The 8,141-nt window shown below is 38.2% G+C and overlaps 1 long non-coding RNA gene across 1 annotated transcript; it reads left to right on the forward strand.

Moving 5' to 3' along the window:
* Window positions 1-5,910: 5,910 nt before the first annotated feature.
* Window positions 5,911-7,788, forward strand: LOC127135375 (uncharacterized). The gene is made up of 2 exons (XR_007808534.1): window positions 5,911-6,951; window positions 7,421-7,788. It is a non-coding gene; the product is annotated as an uncharacterized LOC127135375 (long non-coding RNA).
* Window positions 7,789-8,141: the final 353 nt, after the last annotated feature.

The following is an 8,141-nucleotide window of genomic DNA, read 5'->3' on the forward strand; positions in this document are numbered from 1 at the left end:
TAACTTCAACATTCCCAATTTAACACTATTGTGAGTACTCTCACACACCAAACTCAAATCTCTAAACTGCTCAATTAAATCCAATTCTTTAACCATTAACATAGACATATGCAATGATTTCCGACTCAATGCATCAGCTACTACGTTTGCTTTACCCGGATGGTAATTCAAACCAAAATCATAATCCTTCAGAAATTCTAACCATCTCCTCTGTCTCATATTCAACTCTTTCTGATCAAACAAATACTTTAAACTTTTATGGTCACTAAAAACCTCAAATCTTGAACCATACAAGTAATGCCTCCATAACTTCAGAACAAACACTACAGCTGCCAACTCTAAATCGTGCGTCGGATAGTTCCTCTCATGAATCCTCAGTTGTCTCGAAGCATAAGCTATAACCTGCTTATTCTGCATCAACACACCACCCAAACCCAACAATGAAGCATCACAGTAAACCTCAAATGATTCCGACGAACTCGGTAATATCAGAATAGGAGCACTAGTTAACCTTCTCTTTAACTCTTGGAAACCTTCTTCACATTTTGAGTCCCAAACAAACGCTTGCCCCTTTCTAGTCAACATCGTCAACGGTAACGCCAACTTAGAAAATCCCTCAATGAACTTCCTATAATAACCAGCCAAGCTAAGAAAACTTCGAATCTCAGCAACAGACTTCGGAGCTTCCCAATTAGATACCGCTTCTATCTTAGAAGGATCAACAGCAACACCACCTCTTGAAATCACATGACCAAGAAAACTAACTTCTTCTAACCAAAATTCACATTTGGATAGTTTAGCAAATAACTTCTTTTCTCGTAGAACTTCTAAAACCACTCTCAAATGCTCAGCATGCTCTTCTTCAGATTTCGAATACACCAAAATGTCATCAATAAATACCACAACAAACTGGTCTAGGTACGGATGGAAAATCCTATTCATATACTCCATGAATACTCCAGGCGCATTAGTCACACCAAAAGGCATTACAGAATACTCATAATGTCCATACCTTGTTCTGAAAGCAGTCTTCTGAATATCCTCAGTTTTCACACGGATCTGATGATACCCAGATCTCAAATCTATCTTGCTGAACACACTCGCACCAACCAATTGATCCATCAAATCATCAATCCTCGGCAAAGGATACCGATTCTTGATCATCACTTTATTCAGTTGCCTGTAGTCCACACACAACCTCATAGTACCTTCTTTCTTCTTAACCAACAACACTGGTGCACCCCACGGTGATACACTCGGACGAATAAACTTCTTATCCAACAGATCTTCCAACTGACTCTTCAATTCAGTTAACTCAACAGCAGACATACGGTACGGAGCCATCGATATCGGTCTAGTACCAGGTACCAAATCAATCGAGAACTCAACTTCACGTTCTGGCGGTAATTCATTCACCTCTTCCGGAAATACATCAGGAAAATCACACACCACGGCTAGATCGCCAATTACCAGTTTATCTTTAGCCTCCAAAGTCGCTAACAGCATAAACAACTCTGCCCCATCTGCGACTTCCTCATTCACCTGTCTGGCTGATAGAAACAAACTCTTTCCTTCCTCACTCTCAGGAAATATCACAGTCTTATCAAAACAATTGATAGAAACTCGGTTAAACACCAACCAGTTCATACCCAAGATAACGTCAATCTGCACTAGTGGAAGACACACAAGGTCTATCCCAAAATCTCTACCAAAAATACTCAAGGGACAATTCAAACAAACTGAAGTAGTAGTCACTGAACCCTTTGCAGGAGTATCAATCACCATACTACCATGCATCTCAGATATCTCTAACTTAAGTTTCACAGCACAATCCAAAGATATAAAGGAATGAGTAGCACCGGTGTCAATAATAGCTACAAGAGGAAAGCCATTAATATAACACGTACCTCGGATCAAACGATCATCTGCAGAAGTCTCAGAACCTGATAAAGCAAAGACCTTGCCTCCTGACTGATTCTCTTTCTTCGGCTTAGGACACTGTGGACTGATATGACCTACCTCTCCACAGTTGAAACAAGTTACAGTCTTCAACCGGCACTCTGCAGCCAAATGACCACCTTTGCCACACTTGAAACACTTCATCTCAGCACTGGTACACTCATGGACACGATGTCCGGCCCGACCACATCTATAACACTTAGCAGGGGCACTAGAGTCTCCCCCACTAGGCCTCTTCATCCCACTCTGCTTCTGGAAACCTTTGCCAACTGCATACGGTTTTCCACGATCATTCTGATTCTTGCCTTTCCTATCAACCCTTTTCTGATAGCTCTCTGCTCTGGCTTTGGAATCCTGTTCAAAAATCCTGCAACAGTCAACCAAGTCAGAAAACACTCTGATCCGTTGGTATCCAATAGCCTGCTTGATCTCGGGACGTAACCCGTTCTCAAACTTCACACATTTCGAAAATTCTCCAGCAGCCTCATTATAGGGAGTGTAATACTTCGACAGCTCTGTGAACTTAGCAGCATACTCCGTAACAGACCTGTTACCCTGCTTCAATTCCAAAAACTCTATCTCTTTCTTTCCTCTGACATCCTCTGGAAAATATTTCCTCAGAAATCTCTCTCTGAACACAGCCCAAGTGATCTCAGCATTTCCAGCAGATTCCAACTCAGTGCGGGTAGCAACCCACCAATCATCAGCTTCCTCTGACAGCATATGCGTACCGAACCTGACCTTCTGGTTATCGGCACATCAGTTACTCGGAAGATCCTCTCGATCTCCTTCAATCACTTCTGAGCACCATCTGGATCGTATGCTCCCTTGAACATTGGAGGATTGTTCTTCTGGAACTCACTCAGTTGACGAGCAGCTCCCATTCCCACAACATTCGGATTCCCTCCAAGTACTCCAGCTAGCATACCCAGAGCCTCAGCAATCGCAGCATCATCTCTACCTCTTCCAGCCATCTCTATTCTGAAAACCCAACAAACTAAAACAATAAGTACTGATAGGGTTACACAACACCTATCCCGTACAGGGGAAACAGAATAATTACGACTCGACTCGACCGACTATGCTCTGATACCACTAATGTAACACCCTTCTAAAATACCCCAAATATTTAATTAAAATAATAAACATATATTAGAGTAATTATGCAGTTAAGGGTGTCACACAATCATTCACACCATGTTCCAAAATAACTGTCATGCTCTTTATTTAATCAATTAAACACTTGCATAAATCGCAGCGGATATAAATCAAATTAATCAAAACATGTAACATACTACATGTAAACTGGTTCAACAATCATCAACAACACAATTAAAATGTTCCCTCCCGATGTTACATCTATCAGAGCATGACCCACTAGGGAGACTACACTAGACTCCAAGCATTCGCTTCTACTCAACTCATTTCTCGTTACCTGAAAAATGGTTGTAAGGGTGAGTTCCTCAATCAATATAATAAGCATTATAGAATATAATGTCATGTTAAGCAATTTAACACATTAATCACCCTAATCGCAACATACAATCAGTAACAGCACATCAGCTCAACCTCATACTCAACACCAACATAAACACAAGTATAATCTCAAATCATACTCCATAACAACACAACCACACGTATAATATTGGAATACATCCATTCATATTATACGCCATACATACATTATGCAATGAGACTCCACACATGCGGTACCGACTATTCTTGAACATATAGTTCAAGCTCACCGATCCCTCCAGATACGGCTACTAAGCTCACTAGTCCCACTCATTTGAGACCTAGTGACTCACTCACTAATTCCTCACCATGGGAATTAGCTACAGCCCCGAAGGCTAGACTATGCACACTAATCATCTAGCATGCAAACATCAACAACAAATCCACAATGATTCACTCACTAATTCCTCACCATGGGAATTAGCTACAGCCCCAAAGGCTATGCTATGCATGCTAATCATCTAGCAATGCAGCATCAACAACAATTCACAACAGACATATGCTCACACTCTAAGCCATACAACAGTCCATTCACACATACATGCATAATATATACATTCATAGCATTATGCATATCACCATACATCATCAATACATGTATCAACACATCATTATCATGTCAATCAATTAACCACAGTATTAGCACACTCTACTAATACCTATACTGCTCAAAACAGCGGGAAATAATCCCTATTACATCACATGCCAACATAGGCCAACTCTCGATTATGTACAACACATTAAATTAACAATTTTTCCACTCTGCAACAGTGTTAACCGGTTAACGCCCTGGGTTAACCGGTTAACGCAGGCAAAACACGCTTACTGCCCAAAACTTAACAGTGTTAACCGGTTAACGCCCTGGGTTAACCGGTTAACGCAGGCAAAACAGCACCAATTTCACAATTCATAACAGTGTTAACCGGTTAACACCCTGGGTTAACCGGTTAACGCAGACAAAACAGCAGTTCCTGCGCTAACACAAGGCAGAATGCAGAATTCTCCGCATTTTCCGCCGTTGGAGGACTTTCGGACCTCCGATTCCGATCCCGTAAGAAGCTATACGTTCGGAATTTCACAAATAACTCAAACACAGATCCAATTACAGTCTAAATACAATTTAATCCAATTCAATTCTTCAGCATCAACAATCCCAATTAGGGTCAAATTAACGGCTTATCACTACCCATCACATATTATCCCATAATACCCATTAATCGACGATAAACCCCCCTTACCTGATTAATTCGGCGAATCTTTGAGCTCCAAGCTTTTCTCTCTTCAACCTTCAGCCCTTGCTCTGTCTCTTTGCCCTTTTCCTCTTTCACGATCGCTTCTCTGTTTTTCACGTAAAAACCTTTTTACTCCAAAATGGGCTCTTTTCCTTATTTCCAACATATATATATTTTCCAATAATAATAATAATAATAAAATTTCCAATTATTTAATTAAATTAATAAATAAATTATTAACTCAATTTAAATAATTATTTTATTATTATCGGGGTGTTACATCAATCGCGTAACACGCGTCTCCTATGATTGGTGCCATCAGGAAATTTGAAAGAATAAACTCTATCTTTTCATCTCCTACTTCTAAAGTTAATTTTCCTCTTTTAACATGTATTATAGCTCCGGCTGTTGACAAAAATGGTCTACCTAAAAGGATAGGGATATCGTCGTCTTCCTTGATATCCATGACCACGAAGTCTGTTGGGATATAAAGTTGACCGATCCTAACGGGGATTGTCATACCCCAATTTTGTCCGGGCATATTTAAATTTTTGTAAAATCGATTTCATTTTCAATTTGCATCAGTTGTACCACATAACATGCATTTCATCATGAATAATACCTAAAATATCAGTCAGGATAAATTTATTGAAAACACAGACAAATTGGTTAATTCGTTTCTCAAGAACATGCAAAATCAGCGGGTAAAAAGTCTCAAAATTAAAATTACAGACGCTAGTATTATTAACCTACGGTTCACGTAGTTTAACCTGGTATACTCGTTATATTTTTCAGCGACTGTTTCGATTACATTTTGACCCGCCTGATCTTTTTAACCGGTGCGAATTTATTTCAGAATTTGAAGAAACGCTGTATTTTTTCAATAAATATATTTTATGCTGATCATTTTAATGTGCCCGATTTAATTTTTCGAGCAAATTTACATCCGGTCCCTATTTATAATTGGTCGCTATTTTTTTTGGTTTAGTTATTTAATTAAAGTAATTAGAATTTTTTAAAATCAAATATTGATTAGAAATTTTATAAGTATATTTCCTTAAATAAATAATAATTGTTTGCAAAAAATAAATAAATGAGTTCAACATTGAATTTCTATTTTTTTACAACCGGTGCATCTCCAACGGTAATATAAAAATGCCAGCTTGCATCTATCTTTCCCTACTTACCTACACGCCACCTACCACACGTCCCTTTCTCCTCTCACACACTCTTTCTCTGTTTTCACGTCTCCCTCACGTTTCCTCTTAACTACATCCACACTCCACCTCACCTATTACTTACACTCTCACTCAACGTTACCAAAAAAAAGAAAATAAAGGAAAGAAATCCGTCTCTCTTCCCTTACAGACTCTCCAAATCACAACTTCCACCACCACCGTTTTACCACCGTGAATGCGTCATAACAACGCTCAACCACCGTGACGCCACACCTACTACCACCGCGTAGAACCCTTCTTCCATCTCCGACCACCACCATAACAGCGATCTACCCAAATCCAAACCACCGCACACCTCTCTCTCCGTCCGTCTTCCGTTAACTCACCTTCATCCAAACCACCGCGCGTCTCTTCCTCTTCACGACCGCACAAACCCGCCGGCGACTTTTCTCATGCCTCACACATAAACCCTTTGTTGTACCCTCTCGATCTCGCACAGAACAACCACAACCTTCCTCTACGAAAATGACACCGCGTCCTTCTTCTTCGAAGAAACTCCAAATCGAACTCGCAATATGCTTAGATGTTGCAACCACACATCACTACACAATCTGAACCAAGTAGAGGATTAAAAATTCTCCTTTCGCTTTCAGCGTCGTGTTCCAAGCTCTAACGTTTGTGGATTTGTGTTTAGAAATCTGTCATCATCCTTGCATTTACAGCTCCTGAGCTTCATCATCCTCGCCGCGTTTTAGCGCAACATCACGTTCAAGCTTCATGGATTACGTTTCGGAGCAACATCGTGTTCAGGAGACGAGTTCGTGTTTTATCAATTCCATCGTCGGATTTTGGAAGTCGGCATCACATTTTCGTGTTTCACTGGATTGAAGCGACGCAGTGGTTCTTCGGCGATTGTTCAGGAAGAAGTTTTGATGCAGTTTCGTTTTCGGATGCCGTCTGTAGAGGCAACATGGAGATGAAAGTGAAATGGAATGAAGATGAAGGTGCAGAATCGATGCAATTCGGTTGCAGAGCCAAAGAATGATGAAGCCTTGAAATGAAGTGAGGTACTCTTCTTATAGCATTCAAAGTTGGTTAAAAATTCACCTCAAACTCATGTTGAAATTCACTCTTAATTTAAATAAAATGTCAAAAACAGTTAAAGATTAGTTGAGTTGGGTTGCAATGAAATGTGAAAGTTCAAAATAAATTCACTTGAAATTGAAAATGCAATGTAAATGTAATAATTGGCCTTCGGTTTCCTGCATTAAATCTTAATTTATATTGAATGTTAGGTTTGTTAGTTTGAGTTGGAAATGAAGATTAGTTAGTTAGAAAATATTAACTGTCAATTTTAATATAGTTATTGATTAGTTTGAAGTTGAAATGAAATTCACGTCTCAATGGAATGTTATGCAGTTAGCTTAAATTATTCTGTTAGTTTGTTTGTTTTGATGAGCTATTAATTATTGAACTTTGTTATGCATTAATTGTGATTAATATCGGTTTGATTAATATCGGTTTGAACATTTGCAGAGTGCTTGCTGTTTTGTTTTAATATTTTGAACTTTGGACATTGAAATGTGTGGCTGTGTAGTGAGATCTATTCCAAACATTGAATTTTGTTTTAGTATTTAGAAACATTGTATTGCAGTATGTGTTGGATATTGTAGTTTGTTTTTGCATTTTTATATTAAACTTTACTACTAATACACATTCATTCTTGAAATTGATATATAGTTTGTTAACTATGCATTCATACGTAAGATTGATGGACAAATTGTTTTGTTTTTTATATATAACATATAATATGTATAAATTGGTAATCGTATGGCACATATAGTACAGTGTGTTGGTTGGAAACCTTTTTGCTTTAGAATGGATTGATAAATTGTCATAAATAATACCAGTGTTGTTATTTTAGTTTTTTTATTTTTTTCATCTCTAATCGGTCTCTCCATCTGTGGATCCGGCAATTTCATGTCTTTATGCCGCCCAAATTTTAATACATCAATAAAATATTTTCGCCGCGTTATGATTTTGCGTATGACGTTACTCATATGGTCATTACGTACAAACCGGTTTTTTGAGTACATTATCGTTTTGAATCGACATTGTTACTTATTCCATTTTCATTCTAACTAAATTAATTAATTAATTAAATTTGGTTTAATTAGTTAATTTGGATTAATTAATTATAATTAACTTGATTATTTAATTTAATTAAATAATTTTGATAATTAATCTTAATTAATCA

This window comes from Lathyrus oleraceus, chromosome 4 (assembly GCF_024323335.1).
Source record: "Lathyrus oleraceus cultivar Zhongwan6 chromosome 4, CAAS_Psat_ZW6_1.0, whole genome shotgun sequence".
Taxonomy (NCBI): domain Eukaryota; kingdom Viridiplantae; phylum Streptophyta; class Magnoliopsida; order Fabales; family Fabaceae; genus Lathyrus; species Lathyrus oleraceus.